This window comes from Alligator sinensis, unplaced genomic scaffold (genome assembly GCF_000455745.1).
Source record: "Alligator sinensis unplaced genomic scaffold, ASM45574v1 scaffold13_1, whole genome shotgun sequence".
In the NCBI taxonomy this organism is placed as follows: domain Eukaryota; kingdom Metazoa; phylum Chordata; order Crocodylia; family Alligatoridae; genus Alligator; species Alligator sinensis.
In genome coordinates this window covers 2,575,858-2,581,359 of record NW_005841909.1, presented here as the reverse complement: position 1 = coordinate 2,581,359, position 5,502 = coordinate 2,575,858, and the positions used below count along the sequence as shown (strand labels likewise).

Below are 5,502 nucleotides of genomic sequence, written 5' to 3'. Positions count from 1 at the left end.
GGGCCGCCAGCAGCTCCTCCCCAAGGCGAGGCGGGGGTGGTGGGACAAGGGCTGGGGCGGAGCCGCGCTCCGCGTGGGCTCCGGGGAGCCGCGCTCCGCGTGGGCTCCGGGGAGCCGCTCCGCTCTGCAGCCCCTTTGGGCGACCTTCGCCCCAACGCCATGTGCCTCCTTGCTGCCTGGTCTGCCCAGTGGCAGGACACACAAGGCGCCACGCCCCTTTCGAAGTCTACGGAGGCAGGGTGGATCATTTTTGAAAGAGTGATGAAATTTGTCAGATAGGGCGGACCAGGCATAGCTTCAGTGTGTCACATTGCCTGAGAGCTTTACAGATGGAGAATTGTGCTTTCTTTTTTGGTAGGGTTTTATATTTTAATTATTAATTAAATAATTAATATTAATTAATTAATTAAATTTAACAATTTTATATATATATATATATATATATATATATGTATGTTTAGTATTTCAAGACCCTTTTCTCCTAAATAATGTTGGTAGAATAATTTGTTCAGCGCACCGAAAGGAGGAGGCGAGACCAATTCAGGAATGGACCGGTGCGGCATGCTCACGGATCGGAGCAGCGAGCTCACAGACCACTAAGCCTTAGAGGGAACATTGTTTAAGGGGGGAAGCTGGAATCGCCTGTCCCCCATGGGTCCTGGCATGTGCTTTTATTGCTTGCCCTCATTTTCTTTTTCCTTCTGGCTATGTTAGATTGTACTGTACATCATCGATCATTGCTGCTGCTTCTACTTATTTCTGTTCTGAAATACAAATAGATTGTATACATGAATAGTAGAATTCTTCATATAATTGGGAGTTAATTTGAAGAGAAATATTGTAACAAAATGTTGAATAAAGAGATCTCCTCTCCATCTCTTGCTGAAACTATTCATATACTTTCTTTCTTTGCCTCCAGGAACACTCTCTCTTAGTATCACAAAATCGTCTAGATTTCCTTTATGCTGTCTGTACTTGTGAATCTCATTTTCTTCCTCCACATGACCCAAAACGATCACACTCTTGTGTTCAGTTATCAATTATTTCCTAACCCTGCTTTCTCTTGCACAGTATTTCAACAAGAATTAATTACTACAGATGGATAAGTGCCTTATAATCGATAAGCAATTAACAAATTGGCAAAATGACAACCTAACAAGCTTAACACTGGCAAATGGCTTGTTAGACAGGGGGATATTCTGGCAGTTCCTTAGATAGTTTTATATACTGGTGGTTATAGTTATATCCTCAATTATCTAATAAAATATGTGCTTATGTCTGTTGCTATGGAAATAGCTGAGATAGCAGGAATTAAGCATTATGATTTCCATGCAGGACCAGAAAGGACAAGCAGATGGGATGTGAAAGCACTAACTCTTGTTTAAAAACACAACTCAGTTACTAGCAAACTGGATCAAAATTCTGCTTCACTTGTATAAGGTAAGTAGATGTGGGGTTTTTCTTTAAACTTTAACATACACTGAAGTTTCTATAGTTAAGGTACCACATGCAGGACTTCAGTAGGTTAATTGATTGGAAAGAAAAACTAATTCAGCGATTAAACATATTACAGAATTTCCTGCTTTAGAAACTTTTTGGAATCAAAATGTCATCGCTACAATAACTAGAAAAGGGGAAACCTGTAGTGAAGTGTTGGAGAGTACCTGGATGCTTGAAGTGCAAGTACAAAGTGAGACAAGTGATCTGTAGTGTTTGGAGACTAGCACCAAGTCACATATTTGGAATGGTTGTAGCCATATGTCAAATCAAAATGTGCAAGAATCATGAATCAGGATTTCTCACCCCCCACCCCTCCACCTCCCCCGCAAAGCATGAGACTGGACAAAGAATTATGAAGATAATTATGGAAAGCTGAGATTCTCACTTTAATTCAGTAATGAGCCTTTGAGAAAACATTGTAGAGATATGTGATTATAATCATTTGAAAACAGCTGTTTGAAAAGTTCAAGACCTTATTTTCTGCATGTGACATTGAAAATTAAGCTTCATTCAACAGATTCAGTAGTATATGTGGTGGGAAGGAAAGAAGAGGGTCAGCATGGCATGACTGATTTAAAAAGTAGTGCAGAAGTATCTGATTCTTGCGAACAAACCTGTTTGAGCCTCACATTTGAACAGCTTACTTGCTTTAAAGTTTAAAAACACTGACAGCTTTGTGAAAGTGTTTCATCTGTTTTTTGACTCATCATTAGTGATACCAAGTGGACTTTTTAACGAATAACATTCTGTTCATTAAATATGGGAAGTAAAATGTCATCTATGTGAGGACAACTGTAGACATACAGTATACAAGTATCAATAATGAATCCATAGTTTGTTACCTATGTACTGCGTGAAGAATTTTATTCCCAGAATGTCACACTTCAGTGAGTGAAAATCATGTATAAATTGGGTAATCGGAGATAATCAAATATTGTATTTAGTAATTCTTAGAGTAAATCTTAATTTTTGCAGAGGGGATATCTAAAAAATTTTGTCCCTGACCATCTCGTGAGTTTTTGGGGAGGTAGGTGGAGATAGGGGGAAATCGAATTAAAATCTATGAATATGTGATATGTACACTTCCAATATTATGATGAGTCTGAATTTGAAACTAAGAGAACTTGTCTCTTGCTCTCCAGAGAAGCTTCCGAAGTCCAGCCTCTTCATCGTTGTTGTGGGGTTTTCTACACCCTTTCATGTTTCCCAGCCACCTTTCTGAGAGGCAGACAGCAGCACTATGCAGTGTTCATCTCACCAGTACTATATACAGAGGGAAAATCACCTCCCTATTCCCTTGTTTATGCATCCATGGTTCATATTAGCTTTTTTTTAGTACAGCATTGCCCTGGGAGCTTACACTAAATTTTGGCACAAATTGGCTGCAACCCTTTCTTTTGCCTTATCCCCTCTTGTTGCTAGAGTAGGTGACAATGAAGAGTTTCAGTTAAATTGTACTTGTGTAACCAAGTTGTACCTTTATTAAGAAAAAGGAGAGGCAGCCCATGTCTGACAGGCCTTTTGGAAACATGGGAATAAAAGGGGCCTGTCCAGTCATCTGCTGTCACAGGCAACTGTCACAGAAACTTTTTTTAAGCTGATCAAGCTGCATTGCAAAAATAGTATTTTTTTCCCTGGTATTTGTATTGGAAGGCTGGTCTAGAACCCAACTGATCTGAGGGTTAGAGCAGCTTAACCACCTAGTCTACAGCTTAAATTTATTCATGGCCAGTTTGTACCCATTTGCTGTATTATCAATGTTGCCCCTTTGTTTAACTAGCTTGTCTCCTGTTATGGTGTGTTTACTTCCTAAAACCATCACATCCCCTTTCATTCCAAGTAATACTGCACCAAACAAGTAAATATCTTTTTTTGTCTTTTCTCATAAAATAGTCTTTTTGTTTACCTGATCTTAGCCTTGTTTGTACCTGCTGTGAGGTGCCAAGCAAGAGCTCTGCTCCAGTGCCTTTAGTAGTAGGTCTCCAGCTGGCAAACCTATTGTAGTTTAGTGGCTTTGGGGGGTATAGGAGCATTGGAGGAGCAGAAGGAAGTGAGTGAGGCTTAGATGGAGCGGAGATGCCAGAGTGGGGAGGTGTGCGGTATTTCCTGTGGCTTGTTAGTGTACAGTTTCCATGCTACTAATTATAGTAGGTTTGTTGGGCAAAGAGGACAAAGAAGCATTAGTCCTTGAATGACTTTTCCTTCTTTTGTGCATAACCCAGCTTGCATTCTTATGGAAAGCAGTGAGTTTGATAAGGCTGTCATGGACAATGTCAATGCTTGCTGGGAGCTGAACATCTACCTGAATGGTCAGAGACTGAGGCACAAAGCATAACCCATCTACCTGGTCATGATGCCAGACCAGACATTGAGCTGCCATGAACATTTGAAAAAGACAGTAATGAAAGTTAAGACACACAACAACCTCCTTAACAAGCTGGCTGGGTCATCGTGGGGCACAAGAGCCTCAACCCTAAGGCTGTCAGCACTTGTCATGTCGTATTCTGTGGCAGAGTACTGTGCACCAGTCGAACTGGTCATCACACGCCAGACTCATTGATGTGCAGCTACGTTCAACGATGCACATCATCTTGGGAACTCCCTGTGGGAGGCACACCCAGGCCTAGGGTCAGCGAGGACCTAGTCAGGGAACTTCTGGAGGGACTGGATGTATTTAAATCATCCGGTCCTGACGACCTCCACCCCAGAGTGCTGAGGGAACTAGCAGAGGTTATTGCAGGACGTCTGACATGGCTTTATGAGCACTCATGGTGCTCTGGCGATGTGTCGCTTGGGAACTCCCTGTGGGAGGCACACCCAGGCCTAGGGTCAGCGAGGACCTAGTCAGGGAACTTCTGGAGGGACTGGATGTATTTAAATCATCCGGTCCTGACGACCTCCACCCCAGAGTGCTGAGGGAACTAGCAGAGGTTATTGCAGGACGTCTGACATGGCTTTATGAGCACTCATGGTGCTCTGGCGATGTGTCGGAGGACAGGAAAAGGGCCAATGTGATTCCCATTTTCAAACAAGGGAGGAAGGAGGACCCAGGAAACTATAGGCCTGTTAGTCTTACCTTGGTCCTGGGGAAGCTTTTTCAGAAAATTATCCTGGCACATGTCCATGAGGGGCCAGCAGGGGAGACTTTGCTTATGGGCAACCAACATGGGTTCATTAGAGGCAGGTCCTGTCAGACCAACCTGGTGGCCTTCTATAACCAGATCACCAAATTCCTGGACGCAGGTGTCACGGTGGATATAGTCTTTCTGGACTTTAGGAAGGTCTTCGACACGGTCTCTCACCCCATATTCTTATTAAAAAACTGGGAGACTGTGGTGTCGATGCCTACACAGTCAGATGGCTGGAGGGCCGCACCCAGAGAGTGCTGGTGGACTGGTCTTATTCGACCTGGAGGGATGTGGGCAGTGGGGTTCTGCAGGCCTTGGTCCTCGGGCCTGCACCGTTCAACATCTTCATCAGCGACTTGGACAAAGGGGTAAAAAGCACCCTGTTCAAATTTGCAGACACTAAGACACTAAGATGTGGGGAGAAGTGGGCGCGCTAGAAGGAAGGAATAGGCTGCAATCAATCAGATCTGGACAGGCTACAGGGTTGGGCAGAAGAGAACAGGATGGGTTTCAACACTGACAAGTGCAGGGTACTAGGCCTCGGGAGGAAGAACCAGCAGCAGACCTACACGCTGGGGAACTCTCTTCTCATCAGTGCAGAGGCAGAAAAGGATCTAGGAGTCATTATTGAGGCCAAAATGAACGTGGGCCGATAGTGTGGGGACACGGTCAGGAAGGCCAACCGTACCTTGTCATGCATCCACAGATGCATCTCAAGCAGGTCCAAGGAGGTGATCCTCCCCCTCTATGTGACACTGGTCAGGCTGCAGTTGGAATACTGTGTCCAGTACTGTGTCCAGTTCTGGGTGCTGCACTTCAGGAGGGATGTGGACAACATGGAGAGGGTCCAGAGGAGGGCCACCCGCATGATCAG

The 5,502-nt window shown here is 44.0% G+C and overlaps 1 protein-coding gene across 3 annotated transcripts in view; it reads left to right on the top strand.

Moving 5' to 3' along the window:
- WDR89 (WD repeat domain 89) overlaps nt 1-5,502 on the top strand; it is an 18,121-nt gene that overhangs the window by 875 nt on the left and 11,744 nt on the right. Inside the window, exons 2-3 of one of the 3 annotated variants that reach the window (XR_323233.2) lie at nt 1,336-1,440; nt 2,643-3,400. The exons of 1 other annotated variant lie outside the window; for it this stretch is intronic. The gene's annotated coding sequence lies outside the window, so the exon portion shown is untranslated. Of the gene's footprint in view, nt 1-1,335; nt 1,441-2,642; nt 3,401-5,502 lie in introns of those variants that run through there. One more of the 3 variants, XM_006018671.3, reaches the window with a different exon arrangement.